The 19,874-nt window shown below is 43.0% G+C and overlaps 1 protein-coding gene across 7 annotated transcripts in view; it reads right to left on the minus strand.

Moving 5' to 3' along the window:
* Positions 1–19,874, minus strand: part of LOC131693409 (activating transcription factor 7-interacting protein 1) — a 90,502-nt gene that overhangs the window by 18,286 nt on the left and 52,342 nt on the right. Inside the window, exon 1 of one of the 7 annotated variants that reach the window (XM_058981190.1) lies at positions 16,797–16,874. The exons of 4 other annotated variants lie outside the window; for them this stretch is intronic. The gene's annotated coding sequence lies outside the window, so the exon portion shown is untranslated. Of the gene's footprint in view, positions 1–993; positions 1,075–5,985; positions 6,064–16,796; positions 16,875–19,874 lie in introns of those variants that run through there. 2 more of the 7 variants (XM_058981191.1, XM_058981187.1) reach the window with 2 other exon arrangements.

The following is a 19,874-nucleotide window of genomic DNA, read 5'->3' on the forward strand; positions in this document are numbered from 1 at the left end:
CGACTGTGAACCAAGCATAGAAAAACGCCAAAAAATCTGACACAAAAACCAGCCTGCCGTCAGAGTAATAACTGCAAATGCTGTGAATTGTTGCGTTGCCTTGCCTGCCCGAGACTACCCGAGAAACGAGCACCGTAGGTACACGTGCTCTCAAAATGCTCACAAACATCAATGAGCCTCCTGCTTTCCTGTTCCACCCAACTTTTTTCATACCAAACTGGGGCCTCGCTTCTCCTTGAAAACATTTTAGTGTTCAATTTATCAAGTGATGAAAGAAAACCGAAAGAAAATAGGTTATGTTGTATCGGGCGAACGAAGTTTACCACAATTGGATGGTAAGATATTATCGCTACCCTGGTTACCCAGGGTTACAAACCGTTGTATTTTGTTTGACAAAATGCATACATAGCTTTATTCGTCAACAGAAAAACACTGACCAAAATCGTGGAACCGACTGGGATGTCACACAAACAGTTTGTGAACGATAACATTGAAATTTCAACCAACGTGTATGATTTTAAAGTACTTTCTTTTGTAGACGATTCTACACCGGTGTAGTGTAAAAAAGAGATTGATTACACCAAGTTTGAACGGTGGCATTTTAGTGCACTCCACTGGTATAGTCGGTGCTTCACACATTCAAACTTGGCTGTATGAACTCCAAGTCTTTTTCTACACTATACCGGTGTAGCACAATGTAAAAACCAAAATCCTATGAGTGTAGCACAGACTCCGCCAGTAAAGTGCAATAACAAAAACAAAAATGGCATTAGGTTATTCAAGGGCTTGTAATGCACCAAACAAAACAAAGCAGTCTGCGACCACCCGCATGAGATCGTGACAACAATCAAAACGGCGGTCACAAGGATGATAGAAAGTGAGGTTATCTCAAATGATATTGAATTTAAGCTGAATCGCGAAAACGCACCACCACATTCAGTAGAATATCGTGAGCATGAACAATAATATAATTCGTATAAATTTTCCTCTTACCGCTAGCTGAGTTGAACAGGGCACAACCGAAGCAACAAAAAATAACACGTCTCACCGCTAGCAGCACTGCACAAATACTAATAAGCCGTGTGTACAGCCTGGGTGCCACAACCAACCTAACTACGTTCGTTCTTTGCTCGCCATAGCCGAATGTTGCCGAAGATAGCCGAGTGGTAAAAATGAATTTAATGCAGTTGAAATATTTGTTAACTAATATTTATACAAAATATTCCATACATTTCAATAGTTACGACTTATTTTAAGAATTTTTAAAAAATTATACATCCTTTTGTTCAATTGCATAAAAATTAACAATAGAAATAAATCTCAATTCAAACTTTTACATCATTCAAAATATGTTTTAAATTAGTTGCTATACAATAGCAATGCCCAGCGTGTGAATGAAAAATGTAGCATCAGCCGACACCGCATGCAACACGCAGAAGCAAGGGCGCGCACGGGAAGCAAAAATAATTATTAATCTACTCTGAACCTGTTTTTGATGTATGAATTGGTTTAATATAAAGTGAAAATATATTTTAACTTTTCTTATATAAAGTTTAAATGTTTTTGAGAAATTTGTTAAATTAGACCTAATTACCAAAATTAACATAATTGGTTATTTTTTACTATTATACGTAAATTACATATAAAATATTTAAATTCAACTTCAAATGTAAATTTTATCAATAATCGACAAGAAAGCCAGTGAAACAACGTCTCGAGAAAAAAATCAATACTTCCAATATAAAAGCAAGATGGCTGCCACCGTCAATTTGGAGCACATCTTTGACCTACTAGTGAATGAGTAGCTTTGTTATATGAAATATCATTTCCTAGCACTGAAATGACATTCATTTCATTCACTATTGAAGCTACCATCAGCTTCAGCAGATTGTGATCTACGATAAAATAAAATTTCAATCGCCGATCCTATTCCCAACGCTAATAGCAATTCCACACAGCCAGTGTAGCAAGCAGCAAACTTCACCGTCCCTCTTTTGGTTTCACCAACGCGTATACCGCGTCGACTGTACCGTGATCTGCAGTGCAGCCATCCTACAAACACTCGCAAGGCGAGCGTGCCTTTGACAGGCCTATCGTAGAAACGAATAACCAAAGTATCGTAGTTGGCCACTACGGGCACCATAGATGTCTTGGAGTTGTAGTGTCCAATAATTTAAATGGAGCACTCCAAATCACATTACCACTAAATCAAGAAATCATGCCAAAGCGCCATAGTGGTTGCATTTAGGACTGAAGTAATAAGAGTGTCTACGAATTCTAAGTTATCAGCTAGTTGCTGGCTCCTAAACAGTAGAAACGTCGCAACTGTGTAGTTGCTTCGTCAACATACATACATATTGCGATTGCTTTCGAACGCCTCATATCAATCAATCAAATGGCGGCACGTATGAAATTGAAGTGCGAAACATCAAACGAATATTTTTTTTAATTAAAAAAAATATATATATTTGATTGAATGAATAGGAGTCACTACAAACAATAGTTTACCGCTGAACAATAGGCCCCATTTTTAGAAGAGAAAAAAAGGTGTACACAGTGCCACTTCACTAATACATATGCAGACAGGCAGTCAGGAAACCAACATGTATTTATAGCATCCATTGAAAAATAAATGTAGTTATATACAAGCATAGGTTCAATTATCGTTCGAAATCGAGTTTTAATTTTTCTTTAATCTGTTTTATTCCGTCATATAGCGTACCTACAAAGCTATTATATAGGTTAATGGGTATATTATAATAAATTTGTGAATTGTATTAAACATTGCCAACTCGGCACGAAATTTACATTATGAAACTCGAACATGCCTGTTGCACCACCAAATCATTGAGAAATATAATCCCAACAATTTTAGGTAACCTTGACTTTAATACTTTAATAGAATTTGTCGAGCAACTCGAGCCATATATAAGAAAATGGCAATGTGAAGTCCCTAAAATAGACAGTAGACCCACCGTTAAATTGCTTAACACTAGACTGCTGATTGCACTGAAACATGTCAACCAAAAAGTTTAGGTAAGTGCAGCAATAAATATAGCATAATATTTAATAAAAGTGTTTGTGAAAATTGTTAGTTTATTTACCATTTACTATTAAACTGAAAAATATGATCGTTTTCGATACGCTTTCAAGGCGTTGTTTCCATACTGTATCATTTTCCGAGGGACTCCACATGCGACGGCACTCTGTAAATGTAGCAACAGCTAGTGCGACTGTTACGTTCTGTTTGTGGTCATCCGGTTGCTGTGTATCCGAGGAGGCGCGGTGTAACGAACGTTTACGATTGTTAAAAGCATTTGTAGTGACATTTATCAGCAGTATTTTGAATTGTTCTGATATTTAAAAAAAATATGATTATAGGTTTGTTCCAGTACCACGACAAGCTGGAAGTACTCAGGAGTAAACTGGAAGGATATCATTTCCGTATTCTCTTCTCTTTTTTATTCTGACAGCAAACCGGAGTAAAAAGGAGCAATTTTTTTTGAAGCTCCTGTGTACTCCCCCAGTTAATCTCAGCCGAAAATGAACCGGAATTTCGGCTGGTTTCAGGTCGTATTCCGGCTCCAGTGACACAACCGGTTCTAGTTGTGTCACTCGAGCCGGAATGCGCACTGGAACCAGCCAGAATTCCAGTTTATTTTCAGCTGAAGTTTACTGGGCCGGATCAACTGGGAGGAAGAAGCGTGTAGGGGTACTGTAGGAATGGCGAACAGGTAGGGTAAGGCGGACACATGTTTTTCAGGCGTTAAACTTTTAAAATATAAATGCATTTAAGGCTCAAGTTACCTCAAGGCTTGGTAGTATGCGTAGGAAAAATTGTGTTCAGCTTTGCCACCAGATTATCCATCTAAACCTTTTCAAAACTCTAAAAGAAGAATATCAGTCGATTTATTAGATCATCACGATTCAATTCATGCAAAATACCTGCTGGAAAAACCATCGGCATAGCTGCATGGTGCTTTTGAAAAAGTGGCTGTGATTTTTTATCACACTACCACACCGAGCTGGGGTACGCAACACAACTGCGCAATGAAAAAACCACAGCCACTTTTTCAAAAGCACCATTTAGCTAAGCCGATGGTTTTTTCAGCAGGTATTTTGCATGAATTGAATCGTGATGATCTAATAAATCGACTGATATTCTTCTTTTAGAGTTTTAAAAAGGTTTAAATGGATAATCCGGTGGCAAAGCTGAACACAAATTTTCCTACGCACACTACCAAGCGTTCAATTCTAACACATGCTTAAAAAAGGTAACTTGAACCTTAATATGCACTCCAAGGGGTGAGTCGCTTAGCACAAATCGAATTGTGCTCAAAAATAAACAGTGTGGTAGCTTGTGCCATGGTGTTCATTAAAACAAAAGCAATGGTTGCTATGACTATTTAACTACACTTTGTTGCCAGTTTTTGAGTTGCCAGAAGTGTGCCTCATTGTGCCACACATTGTGGTAACGAGTGAAATGAGTGTCTTACTGTGAATCGTAATCTTATACATCTCGTTATCGTAGGCGATACAGTGTGTATGGCACATTATTCTAAGCGACTCACCCCTTCATGCACTCTATCATTTTAAATAACCTTGACTAATGAAACGTCTCAGTAGACCTTGAAAACTGTCAAATATGGAAAATTCAAGCAAACATTGAAGACAGCAGTGCAACTTCGTGCGGATGTATTTTTCAAGTCGCTAAATTAAAGGTTTATTGTGGAAAACAAAGGAAACTTTGTCCTATTCACATTTTAAGACTAATGAAAGTCGAATAGATGCGATACACTGTTGAAGAGGAGTTAGGAGCATCCGCTGTGTGATTAGACTGACGAAGCTCTGGAGAATGTTGCTGTGCAACGCTTTTGATCTAGCTTTGACGTTAACACGCATTTCTGCGGTGATGAAGAGTGTCGTGCTGAATTAATTGACTGCGGCTCTCGTAGCTAGGAAGCCAGAAAGCATCGCGCCCAGGGAGCTGTCTCAGAACGAGCGGTACAAATATGCGATGGACACCTTCAATTGGATCGCAGTCATTTATGCAGCGCGGGTGTCTAGAACGGCGGGTAATACTCCGGAGATGACCGAACTAAGGAACAGTACAGATTTTTCAAGCAGTATATATCCGTGAATGGATTGGCGGTACCGAAGGTAAACCCTACCCTAATAAACATCATTTGATTTAAGAGCCTAACAACGTGTTCAGGATATCATTCTATTATTAGGGCAGGTTGGGTTACCACCTCGGATCGAAAAGCTCGATTTGTGCCTCCCTGCTCACAAGTACTTTCGTCGTAGGGTTTGGTCCCTTACAAGGTTTATACCGCTGGTGTTAGTACTGATCGGACATTGTCTCGCTCTTGCATATTATAGCTACATTAGTTTGACATCGATATTGCACTTTGTACATGTCAATGTAATGGGGCGAGGTAGAATGATACGATCAATAAATGTATGGAGAGAGTAACGCTTTGTACGCTCAAGATGTTATAATCCCTTTACCCACGATTCTTTAGAAACACTTTTCATTGATCAAAATAATTCAGCCTCCGACAAAACTAAGTTTACTGGAACAGGGATATTTTACGCCAACGCTACCTTGGAAAATGGAAATTCAACTCCCACCAATAGAATCCACGCAAGCGATTGTATTGAAACTGAATACGTAGCTTGATTTTTGAATAAATCGTAAAATTTATTTCCATATACCACCAAATGTGGAGAATGCAGGGATACTAAATACCGCCACTATTGACATGTAATTCAACGTGCGATTTCTGTTATATCCCTGTAATATCTAAAATAAATAAAGCGACTAGCGTCTTACCCGCCACAGATCGTTTCAAACAACGAAACGTCAGGGAGGTAATAAAATGCGATTATCTCGAACAAAACCTAACTGCAAAAAAGAACCACCCCAATCAGTCAAATATCATAAGCAAAAACAAGTATAATTCGTATAAATTTTCCTCTTACCGCTAGCTGAGTTGAACAGGGCACAGCTGAAGCAACAAAATTTTACACGTCTCACTGCTAGCAGCACTGCACAAATACTATCAAGCCGTGTGCACAGCACGGGTGCCATAACTTACCTAACCTCGTTCGCTCTTCGCTAGCAAAAGCCGAACGTTGCCGAAGATAGCCGAATGGTAAAAGTTAATTTAATGCAGTTAAAAATATTTGTTTAATAACATTTACATAAAGTTTTCAAATATTCTAATAATGATGAATTCTTCTACGAATTTTTGAAAAATAATGTATCCCTTTGATCAATTTCATTAAAATTAACAATATAAATAAAATTCAAATTAAACTTTCACATCATTCAAGAGATATTGCAACCCAATTATTATACAGTAGTAATGCACGATAAGACCAGCGTACGAACAAAAAATGTAGCGCCAGCCAACAGTGCATACAACACGCAGAAGCAAGGGCGCGCACGGGAAGCAAAAATAATTATTAATCGACTCTGAACCTGTTTTTGGTGTATGAGTCGCTCTTATATTAAGTTAAAATATATTTGCACTTTTTTATATAGTTATAAAATATTTGCGAGAAATATAAGTAATTTCTAAAATTGAACATAATTACTCATTCAAAGTTATATAACACTTTTTTGTCATTATGTAAATTAAAACTAGAATGTAATTCCACTACAAATGTTAGTAATTTTATCAATCAATTAGGAAAGTAAGTATAACAACGCCCCGAAAAAAATCAATACCAGCGAAATAAAGGCAAGATGGCTGCCACCAGCACTACGTAGCACATGTTTTACCTATTCGTACGAGTTAGCTTTCTTCTACGAAATATGATTTTATAAATCTGAAATGAGATTTATTTTATTTCCTATTTTAGGAACCATCATATCCATTATACCGATTGTGTGTGATCCACCATAGGAATATCAGTTGCCGATCCTACAACGTGCTTAGCAATCCCCACAAGTAGTGTAGCAAGCAGCAAGCATATCCCCTCTTCTGATCCCTCCAGCGTGTGCATGCCGCGTCGGTTCGGTAGTACTGTAGATCACAGTACAGCCATCTTACAAACACTCGTAAGGCGAGCGTGCTGCTGTTGACGGGCATATCATTGAAACGAATGAATAAAGTACGTAATATGATGGATTTAAGTGTAGAATTTTTAGTGTCCAGTAAATTAAACTGAACACTAAATATTAACACTTAACACTGAAAGTTGCAATTCTCACCAAAACGATAATTGGGTTACTGATACATTTGGCACTGAATTAAGCGAAGTTTCTACTAATTCTAAATTATCGGCAATTTGCTGACTCATAAACAGTAAAATCGTCGCGTCTGTGTAGTTGCATCAGCGGAATTGCGATTGCCATCGACCGCTTCATGTACTGTCAATTCCATGAAGTTTCAGAAGTTGAATTCATACTTTTGATGCCAAATGTCTTTATAATGCATGAAATGTTGAGATTTGATGTCATCTAAAAAAAAAATTGACTGCAATCGCACCTTTTTACCTTTCCCAATAGAAAGGTATTGCAATTGCTCTGAAAGCCAACTTGTTAACCGAGGCCTGTGGATTTTTCAGAGAGCAGAAAAAATGTTTAAAACACCCTGAGCAGGAAAAAATGTACAAAAACCAGCAACTCAGGGAACGGGTTTGGACTGCCAACCGACCCGTTAAAACAACTACTCTTGCACGGAACCTGATTCCTCCCCGGCCCTACCTTACAGCATTGCTTCAAGAAGGGGTTATTATGTGCATAGAACACGCTTTAATCCAACCACTTAGTAGTTAGTTGTTCCAGTAGGGTTACAGCACCCCTTCTCGTCACACTACCAGTTTTCGACTATCCACACAACGTGAAAATATCTGTGCGGCAGTAGGAAAACTACCTGTCAGTGGAGAATTAGTGCTCTACCCACTACGAGGGCAATCTGGGTGGCAAACTCCAGATTGTCTAATGTACTGAGCCCTTCGGTTCTCTTGTACCATTCAACACTTCATGAGCGCCTTGGCTCTCTATTCGGTGTTATTTAGCATCGCAACTACTTTAGACCCTTTAGCTCCCTTCTGGTGCCATTTAGCAGCACTTCGCGAACTGCTCGGGCTAGTCCCCGATGAACGACCTACTCTGACGGAGAATTCACCGGCGAGTTCTTCCTAAACCGAGTTAACCAGCCAGGGCAGTTCGGTGATTCCGGTAGAGCAGGGCGTACTGTTCGCTGGTGCCCCGATGACTCGCGACTGGTGGTGTCTCGTCGTGATGTACACAGTCGTCCCCGGCGGTGAATCTAGCTTACGCCGACGGAGAATTCCCAGGCGAAAGAAGTTCTTCCGATACCGATTCTTCTTTGATTTTCGCTATTTCTCGCAGGCAAACTGGTAGGGTGCCGTGATCGGTCCGGCGATTCCGGGTGGAGCGTGGCGTCTGGTTCGATGGCGTCCCGACGACCCATACCTGTCGCAGTCCACTCGACTAGTCCTTGGCGGTGTATCTAGCCTACTCCGCCGGAAAGTTTCCCGGCGGTAGTTGCTCTCCCGTAACCGTTGCTTGCTGTTCATCACGTCATTCCCTCTGTAAAGCGGTTGTGATCTACGCATCACTCCGTTGACCGCGTTCCACGTGTTTACGTCGCTTGTCATTATGTAGACGACATTAGTCAAGTTGATGTCCGGCCCTCCCGCTTCAAGCATCTCGCTACGTGTCGCTTCGAACCTCGGACATTTGAAGATCACTTGCTCCGTGTCCGTGTCTCCTCGACGTTCTCACACTTCGGCCACAGTGTTGACGTTACGTTCCTGAACCGTTAAAGATGCTTCCTAAAGTAGCCGTGGCCCGACAGGAGCTGTGTCAGGTGGAAGTTCATCTCTCTGTGCTTTCAATTGACTCGCGTCGACAGGTTTGGGATTACCCGGCAGGTCCTTTTTCCTGTATTGTCCCATTCCTGCTGTCACGTCGCCAACGAATTCCTCACGTTTCTGGTGTTTCTTCGATTGAAACACTCAATATCTTCTGCCAAGGTGATAAAGATGGAGATCATCCCGGCGATAACGCATACTGCCATCGACGATATTGATATGTACGCACTCGCGGCTCGTACGGCCATCAGCCGAAACGTACTGTTCAGCTTTTCGCAGTTTCGCCGCACTCCAGGGAGAAACACTATATCGCAGTATCGATGCCCAAAACACTAAACAGCAGACTGACCTCTCGGACTACCGAGAGGTCCGACATCTCCACTTCTTCTCGTGTTTCTTCTGCCATTGTTAGTGGCACGTCGTCCCGCAAAACCCACGATTTGGACTTGTTTGGGCAGCCGCAGTGGAAAAACCCCTATCTTACATCTTACATAGAGTTAGACCGATAATGGAGCCTTGAGAAACGATCGCTGTGACTCGCATTGACTTCTACCCTTCATTCGTCTCGTACAGCAGCACTCTGCTCTTGATGTAGCTCCTAAGGATTCATTCAGCAATTCTCCGCTAGCGAATGACGGATCTCAATCGTAGCATGTCTGTAATAATATACGTACATGGAACTATTGAGAACCAGAGCTACAGGTCCAAAGCCCTGGTAATGGAGGATGGTTGTGATGATCTGGGCCGCGGTCACCACGTAAAGCAAGATAGGTCATAACCTCAATTCCAAGGCGTGAAGCGACCCGTGCCGAGGGATGAGTGATCGAGGGGGTGAAAAAGATGCTCGATCGTTAACGGAGCTTGTGGGGTACCTGGGCAACCCCCACAATAAGCGTCCCTTACCACGTTAATGCGGAGCTCTGGCGTGGCGGACATTTATTCTCGCGCTACTCGTGGGTACTAAAATGGAGAACAAAAATAAAAATAACAATAAACAAACGGAGGTGCCGAACCCCTTTGCTAGAGGTGGTTTGGCGAGGTCTCCCCCCCGTGGGGAGAGTAGTGGAGCGACGAGTGCTGCATCTGATAGCACCAGTGACCCCCCAGTAGTGGTAGGAAATAGTCCTACCAACGCACTGGACGGGCCACTATCCGCGATGCGCAAAGTGGTGGAGCAGCTCGATTCAATAATCGAGTTCACTAGCGCAAAGCAAAACATAAGCAAGGAGTTGAAGCAGAGCCTCCTCGTGCTCCGGAAAACTGTTCGTGTCGCAAGACAGGAACAGCAGGCTTATGCCAAGAGGGTGGAATGTCGGGAGAAGTCCGACAGAGAAACCCAGACAGTGGCCTCCAAGAGGGAGGGAAGAGAGAAGGTCGATACAGGCACTCAGACAGTGGCCTTCACCTTCTATGGAGCAGCCATGTCGCTCGGAGCGGCGGCCGAGTTCCCCTCGAAGGGAAAAGACAAGGGCAATCGTAAGACGGCGCCGAACGCGAAGCGCCCTAGGAAGTCACCAGGCGAGGGTGCAAAAACCGACATCACACGGCGTGCAACCGTTAAGGCCAGACGCTGTTTGGTCGAGGTAAGCGAGGGCGAGAGTGACCTCGCTGGGCAGAGCGATGGTACCAGCATCAGCAACCCGGCGCGACCGGGGCAGGGGGGCGTAAACCCCTGGACGCTGGTCACCAAGAAAAAGCCGACACCGACACCGGAGGTACCGCGGCCCGCGAAGAAGGCCAAGGACAGAGGTGAGGCCTTGTGGTTAAAAACCGACAAGGACAAATACGCCAACGTCCTAAAATCGATGAAGGCGGCCGAAAGCCTCTCGGCCCTTTGGCAAGATGTGCGTAGCGTGAGACGCACCAACACGGGAGAAATGCTTCTGGTGCTGAAGCGAGGCGCACAATCTAGTGCGGTGTACAAAGCCTTAGCCCAAGAGGTCCTTGGTGAAGGCGCCCAAGTCAGGTCGCTAGGGGTGGAAATGACTCTCCAGTGCAAGCATCTGGACGAGTTCACGACCGCAGAAGATGTCGTCGCAGCCGTTAAGGAGCAATGCGACATGACAATCGAGCGGGCCTCTGTGCGTTTTAGAGAGGGACCCTCCGGCACCCAAGTAGCCTACCTCAGGCTACTGAAGGCGGATGCCAAAAAGGTAACCGAGAAAGGTAAGCTGAAGATCGGCTGGTCGGTATGCCCAATTAGCATACCCCAGCCGCCTTCAGTGGATAGGTGCTATCGGTGCCTTGAGTCCGGCCACAAAGCCTACGAGTGCAAGGGCATAGACAGGAGCAAACTATGTCGTCGCTGCGGCGAGGAGAGGCATAAGGAGCGGGGTTGCACTAAGGCGCACAAGTGCCTTATCTGCACCGCTAAGAAGCAAGCCCATAATCATGCTGTGGGCGGACCTTCGTGTCCCTTCGGTGAGGCAAATAAGAAGAAGCCGTGAACGTCACACAGCTAAATCTTAACCATTGTGCAGCAGCCCAACAGTTGCTGTGGCAGTCGGTCTCGGAGGCGAGGACAGATGTCGCCCTCCTATCAGACCCGTACAACATCCCTGCCGGCAACGGCAATTGGGTGTCGGACGGGTCTGGAATGGTGTCAATCTGTACACCGGGACGGTTCCCGGTTCAAGAGGTAATACACTCATCCGCCGAGGGTGTTGCGATTACCAAGATCAATGGTGTGTTCTATTGCAGCTGCTACGCTCCACCAAGGTGGCCAATAGAACAGTTCAACCAGATGATCGACAGGCTCTCGTCAGACCTAGTGGGGCGGAAACCCGTAGTCATAGCGGGAGACTTTAACGCTTGGGCAGTGGAGTGGGGTAGCCGCTGTACAAATAGCAGGGGTCAAGCGCTAATGGAGGCGCTTGCGAAACTCGATACTGTGCTAGCTAATAATGGCTCCGCTAGTACATTCCGTAGAAATGGGGTGGAGGCGTGGATTGACGTAACATTTGCCAGCCCGAGTCTAGCTCCAGGCATGGAATGGAGGGTAGACGAAGGCTACACCCATAGCGATCATTTAGCAATTCGCTTTAGGATCAACTATGGTGTGCAGCATCCGAGGGCGGGAGATCCTTGTCAGGTACGCGGATGGAAGTCCAATCACTTCGACAGCGAAGCTTTCACCGCAGCCCTGGGACTGGAGGCCAACACCGACAGTCTAAGCGGGGATGCGCAAGTAGCTGTCCTAACACGCGCGTGCGACGCCACTATGCCGAGAAAAACACAGCCAAGAAACGGTAGATGCCCGGTATACTGGTGGAGTGCCGAGATTGCAGCTCTACGGTCAGCCTGCCTCAGAGCTACACGTAGGATGCAAAGAGCTCGCACCGAGGATGCAAGAGAGAACCGCCGTAAAGTGTTTCGAGCTGCGAAATTGGCCCTTAACAAGGCTATTAAAAGCAGCAAGAGAGCGTGTTTCGACAACCTGTGTGAGAGTGCAAACGCGAATCCGTTGGATGACGCCTACAGGATTGTGATGGCCAAGACCCAAGGGGGCTCTTCACCCCCAGAACGGTCTCCGGACCGGTTGGCGACGATTATCGAAGTACTCTTCCCGTCTCGAGCCACAAGCCCCTGGCCACCTGCACTACGAGACAGTGCGGGCACGGCCGAAATGGTGGCTCCAGTGACGAATGAAGAACTACTCGCAGTGGCTAAATCCCTAGCAATGAACAAAGCTCCAGGGCCGGATAGAGTTCCACACAACGCTCTCAAGGCAGCGATCATAGCGAACCCGAACATGTTCAGGCTAGCTATGCAGAGATGCCTTGACGAGTGCCGTTTCCCCGATAAATGGAAAAGGCAGAAATTGGTGCTGTTGCCGAAGCCCGGGAAGCCGCCAGGCGGCCCATCGGCGTACAGACCAATCTGTCTGATGGACACGACTGGCAAACTGCTTGAGAGGATCATCCTCAACGGGCTAACCCCGTACGCGGAAGGTACGGACGGCCTGTCAAGCAACCAGTTTGGCTTTCGGAAGGGTAAGTCCACAGTGGACGCTCTCAACTCAGTGATAAATATTGCCGAGATAGCGATCCAACGGAAAAGGCGAGGCATTCGATACTGTGCATTAGTGACACTTGACGTGAAGAACGCATTCAACAGCGCAAGCTGGGATGCCATCGCGCTCTCGTTACACCGGCTTAGCCTACCGGTGGGTCTGTACCGGGTCCTGGAAAGTTACTTCCAGAACCGCGTACTGCTATACGAGACCGATGCCGGTCAGAAAAGGGTTCCAATTACCGCCGGAGTCTCGCAGGGCTCGATCCTAGGCCCGGTGCTATGAAACCTCATGTATGACGGGGTTCGGAGACTGAAGTTCCCTTCTGGGGTCAAGATCGTCGGCTTTGCCGATGACGTAACCTTGGAGGTCTACGGGGAGTAAATCCCTGAGGTAGAACTAACCGCAGAATACGCGATCAACACGGTGGAGGAATGGATGAGCGCGAGAGGCCTGGAGCTCGCTCATCATAAGACGGAGGTAGTTATCGTCAACAACCGCAAGTCGGCACAACATGCAGTTATCCATGTGGGAGAAGTCGCGATCACTTCACAGCGGAGTCTGAAGTCTCTCGGAGTCATTATAGACGACAAGCTGACCTTCGGCAGCCACGTCGACTATACATGCAAGAAAGCGTCGACTGCTGTCGCGGCTCTATCGAGGATGGTGTGCGCCAGTAGACGTAGGTTACTGGCAGGCGTTGCCGTATCTATCCTCAGCCCGTCATGGTCAAAAGCACTGAGGGTAACCAGTTACCTACAGAAACTGGAGAGCACCTACCGCGTGAGCAAATGCTCAATCGTCATGTATGCGCGGAAACGTCATCCGATCCAGTGCAATTACCGTTTGTTCGACTCGAGCTTTCCAAGATACTCTCACGTCAAGGATCTTAGAGTCATGTTGGATTCGGTATTGACGTCCAAACTACATACTTCATACATTGTGGACAAGGAATGAAGACAGTTAGGGTTCATCTTCCGAATAGCTAAAAACATCAGGTATGCATACTGTCCTAAATCGCTTTATTGAGCATTAGTCCGCTCAACGTTAGAATATTGTTCAGCGGTTTAGAATCCGTACTATTAGAACGAGATTGACAGAATCGAGGCTGTTTAACGCCGGTTTATATGCTTTGGCCTTCGACATCTCCCGTTGCGAAACAGATTTCAATACTCAGCATCTCGTCTGTAATAAGTTTCTCCTGCGACTACCTTTTAAGAGAACCAACTACGGATGCAACAGCGCTGCTTCGGACTTCAGCAGATTTTCAATAGAGTTGCCACAGGATTTGACTTCCACTGGACTAGAAATATGATTACAAATAAGTTTTTGTTCATCCTTCAATGTAACTGCACTAACATCCACAGATGAGACAAAGGGATTTGTTAGTGTTGATACAACAAATAAACAAATATCGTAGAGTACTGCTTCTTGGAAAACCCTTTATTCTTAACATGTATGTCTTAACCCAAGTTCCCCTACAGCAACAAACCTAATATCTTCTTTCCAGGAAAAACATCGAAGCATAGCCAACCGCGAAGAAATGGTCGGATCCCGTTTGAAATCAGCAATCAGTGCTCTCTCATTTTTTGTTCGCTGTTCTCGGTTTTTGTCCAGATCCTGACTTGTGGTCCACTGTCATCCGTTCCTGGAACCTTTGGAGGACTATTGATATGATTATGGTCAAATGATGGATATTTATTAGTTTTCCCAATATGCGATGAATATCGTGTCACAGTTTCTTGAATTCTAAGTATCACTTGCACGTTGGTGCGAAGAACTTCGCCAACGTGCGGAACTACAGATCCGGCATCTACAGGATCTCCGACTTGCTGGGCGAAGGAAAGAGTATCGAGAGGAACGCGCGTTCTGGTCGTCTGACGGTCATGCACGATCGGAAAATCCAGCAGAAGCTGAAGCGCAAAAGCGATGAGAACGAGTCAAAACCCTTCTATGCCTTGGGCCGAGAAGTCTGTGCAACCGGATATACCGCCGTAATGTACATCCAGTCCATAGACTTCTTCATGCGAAACCGCATGTCCAATACGGCCGTTTCGTAGCTGCAGGCCACCACCCAGAAGCAGCGGCTGGAGGCAACGGTTAAGGAGATTTTCCCGACGAAATGCGATGTAATTGTGGTGATAGACAATAAGACATATCGGACTCTAAACGGCAACGATTAACTCCCACCAAAGAAGTGAGCAGCGAGGTCAAGTCCACACCAAGATCCCGAAGAAGGTTCTCTTGTGGCTGACCATCAGTGAAAAAACGATGCCGAAGCTACTGTTCTCTTCCTCGGTGCTGCTGCGAATAGGGTGGTTTACAGCACCAAACCCCTGCCGGCCAATTACATCCACCTCCGGAAAGGATGATAGTTTGGTCGGACCTGTTACTCGTTCACTACGCCAAATGGCCGTTGGAAGAGATCGGTCGTTTGAACATCACTGCGGTACCGAGCAAAGGGAACCCTCCGAACGTTCTCTAGCTACCGTCAACCAAAAATTTTCGGGAGGAGCTCAAACGCAGAATCCATTTCGATAATAACCAACACTACAAATGGGAATTTAAAAGTGAAACAAGGTACGGGAAAACAGACTAATTGTAAATAGAAACGGAGGATTATTTTTACATATGCGTTGGTAACCGCTAGGTGCCACTACATTGATGATTCGTTAGTTGGGCTACCACATCGGATCGAAAAAAAGATCGATCCATTTTTATATGAAATGTTAATATTCAGTTTGCTGTAAATTTGATTAAGGGTCAAACAAGCACCAAAAAAGTCAAAACATTAATTGACATGTTTCATTATATTAAAAATTTAGATTTGCTCTTCTTAATTTGATATCTTAGAAACAATCGATAGTGCAAGTAATCAATATAAGAATGCAATATAAGGTGAGTAGGCCTGTCTCCATGAAGGAGACTTTATAGTGTTTAACAAAAATACAAAAAATACATCACGCGTGTCCACTGCAATAGATTTGAATGTAATTGAAGTTTCATCAATATGAACATTCAGTGATCAACACTCCACATTTCCCCAAACACTCTTCTGGAACATTCTTCTAACTAATCGAAAATGAATAAAAATATATATGAAATTGTGCAGCAAGCGTCAACAGCAGTTAGTTTGCCGCTAGAGACCAGCTGTGTGACACAGAAGCACAGTGTATACGTGCTATCAACATGCTGTTCTGCCTCCTGCCTCCCTGTTCCGAAGTACTTTCGCCGTAGGGTTGAGTCCTTCACAAGAGATACCCATAGAAGATTCATATCGCTGGTACTAGTACTGATCGGACATTGGCTTACTCTTACATATTACAGATACATTAGTTTCACATTGATTGTAAGTTGTACGTTCATTTCAAAGTAATTGGAAATGATTTGCTAGAGCGAGATAGAATGATACGATTAGTAAATGCAAAATTTGTACTCTCAACATGCTATAATCCCTTTTCTCACGATTTATCATTAGTCAAAATAGAAAAGTTTTTTCAACATCGGACAAAACGAAGTTTACTAGAACAGGGTTTTTCGCGCTAACACTACCTTGGATATGCAACTCCAATAGAATCCACGCAAGCGATTACATTGGACCTGAAAACTTAACTGGATTGGCAAGCAAATCGCAAAATCTGTTACTATATCCTACCAACAAAATATAAAGAAAACCAGGGATACTGAATACTGCTACTATACAAATGCAATTCAACGTGCGATTTTAGTCATAGCCCTGTAATACCTAAAATAAACAAAGCGACTAGCGTCTTACCCGCCACAGATCGTTACAAACATTAAAACGTCAGTTACGGAGCCAATGAGCAGTGCGATTAGCGCAAGTGAAACATAACTGCGAAAAAAGTGTCACCCCATTCAGTCAAATATCGTGTGCAAAAACATTTATAATTCGTATAAATTTTCCTCTTACCGCTAGCTGAGTTGAACAGGGCACAGCCGAAGCAACAAAATTGTACACGTCTCACTGCTAGCAGCACTGCACAAATACTAGCAAGCCGGGAGCAACGGGTGCCATAACCTACCTAACCTCGTTCGCTCTTCGCTAGCAAAAGCCGAACGTTGCCGAAGTTATCCGAGTGGTAAAAATTAATTTAATGTAGTTAAAATGTTTGTTAAATAACATTTATACAAAATATTTCAAACATTCTAATAATGATTAATTGTTCTACGAATTTTTAAAAAAATATGCATCCCTTTGATCAATTTCATTAAAATTAACAATATAAATAAATTTCAAATCAAACTTTCACATCATTCAAGAGATATTTCAATTCAATCATTATACAATAGAATGAACGATAAGACCAGCGTACGAACAAAAAATGTAGCGCCAGCCAACAGTGCATACAACACGCAGAAGCAAGGGCGCGCACGGACAGCAAAAATAATTATAATTCAACTGTGAACCTGTTTTGGTGTACAAATCACTCTTATATTATGTTAAAACGTATTTCAACATTTTCAAGAGCGTTGGATAATATTTTCGAGAAATATGGGTGATTTCTAAATTTTTAAATAGTCACTTATTCAAAAATTTAGTTACATCACACTTATTTGTTATTACATAAATTAAACATAAAATGTAATTCCACTACCAATGTTAACAATTTTATCAATATATCAGGAAAGTAAATATAACAACGCCCCGGAAAAAATCAATACATGCGAAATAAAAGCAAGATGGCTGCCACCATCACTGCGTAGCACATGTTTGACCTAATACTACGCGTAGGCTTTCTTCTACGAAATATAATTTTATTATTCTGAAATTGAGATTTATTTTATTTTCTATTTTAGTAACCATCATATTCAGTATACAAATTTTGATCTGCCATAGGAATATCAGATGCCGATCCTACAACGTTCATAGCAATTCCACACAAGTGGTGTAGCATGCAGCACATATCGTACCCTCTTCTGATCCCTCCAGCGCGTGTATACCGCGTCGGTTCGGTAGCATCGTGATCTACAGTGCAGGCATCTTACAAACACTCGCAAGGCGAGCGTGCTGCTGCTGACAGGCATATCATTGAAACGACAGATTAAAGTAGCGTAATATGACAGATTTAGGTCTGGGAATTTCAGTGTCCAGTAATTAAATGAAACACTACAAATCACATTAACACTAAATGTTGTATTTAGCAGCAAAACGATAATTCGGTTGCTGATACATTTGGAACTGAATTATTCGGAGTGTCTACGAATTCTAAGTTATCAGCAACTTGCTGACTCAAACAGTACAAACGTCACGTCTGTGTAGTTGCATCATCAGCATTGCGATTGTTATCGACCGTCTAATATGCCGTCAATCCAATACCATCAAACTAAAAGACACGAGAGAAGTTGATGTGCAAACACATCAAAACTCGTTATCTAACGAAGTTCCTAATACAAAGAAAATTATTTTATTCAAGCAAGAGAAGGCGTAAAATTACAAACAATAGTATATTGCTGAACAATAGGAAGCAGAGGGTGGTAGGACTGTATTCAGTGCCATTTCAGTAGTGGCTATGTAAGCAGACAGCCTTCAGACTACACATTAAATATTTAGCTTACATTGAGAAATAAAAATATTTAAATACAAGTAGAGCTTTAATCTGTGGTTATATTCCGGTTTGTATATTATGTCTAGTACATACAAACTCATATAATTGAATATACTGCCCATAATACCGCCTTTACTTAAATTTTATATTTAAAATCTCGAACAAGTCGATTGAATGCGAAAAATTATCTTCACATTTTTAGGTCAACTCGTGCTTTAAAAATTCAATACAATTTATCGAAGAAATCATGTATAAAAACTGATCAATATGAAGTCTCTGGAATATACAGTATGCTTATAGTTTAATTTTCTTGCACTATTGGTGTTAATAATTTGTAAAAAAAACAAGCACTGAATCATAAAAAAATATCGTTAAAATACAGCATTTGATTCAACAATCGTGTTTGGGAAAAGGCTTGATTGATTAACCAATTTAAAATATTTCGATGAATAGTTTCCTTTTCAGTGTCATTTCCACGCTGTCGTTTTTTGAGTGACTCCACTTGCGACAGCGCTCTGTAAATGTAGCTGCAACAAGCGGTTGTTGCGTGCCATGTCTCTAATGTTCGGTTGCAGCGTAGCCGGGCCGTAATCAAACGCACAATGTGACCCCGTTTGTATTCACATGTAATGTACGCAATGTAAATTTTATCAGCAGTATTTTGATGTTCTCAACTTTGCTGAACCCAATAATTACATGGTGCAATGCTGCAATACTGCAATTCGTCATATCACATAACAAAATACCATAGTGAAGCTCAATTATAAGTCACCACAGAGAACAGACGTCCATCTTCAGCATTCAACTTGTGTAAAAATCCTAACGTTTTTAAGGTAGTTGGGATATCTCCACCAGGTGCGCTACTGTCATGTTTTTTAGTGAAATTGACATTGACAGCGGTTATACCTCTACCCAGTCAAATCATTCTGGAACCGGTTCGGAATTCTGAGTGGATTCAGTATGGATTTCAGCTCAAACGCATCAACCGATTGAGTCGGAATCGGTTGTTTCCTTTGACCTGGAATCCATTCAGCATTCCGAACCGGTTCCGAATAGGTTTGACGGTTAGTTGGGATAGCTGGTGTGGCGGCGCTAGTGTTTTAACGTATATTAATTCAAATGTTTACACAAGTTTTTTAAATATATTTATTCGATCATGGAAGTCTGTTCTCTGTGAAGTCACGTTCAACAAATCTCTTCTTGGTGTTCTTCAATTTTACATGTGATACGAATAGTAGACCTTTTCTTATTTAAACAGTAACACTATCTCGTTAAATGGTAAGATAACCTAGTGATCTCAAATTCTTATCGAATGCCTCCTCGCAGGGTCGTGTGGAAGGGGGGGGGGGGGAGAGTTGCGAACTCCTCCCATGCACAGTGTTTTAAAGCGCCATTCTCTAGCTGAAGATTAATAAAGTCCAAACTGATCACTTTGGAAGTAT

Source organism: Topomyia yanbarensis, chromosome 3, assembly GCF_030247195.1.
Source record: "Topomyia yanbarensis strain Yona2022 chromosome 3, ASM3024719v1, whole genome shotgun sequence".
Taxonomy (NCBI): domain Eukaryota; kingdom Metazoa; phylum Arthropoda; class Insecta; order Diptera; family Culicidae; genus Topomyia; species Topomyia yanbarensis.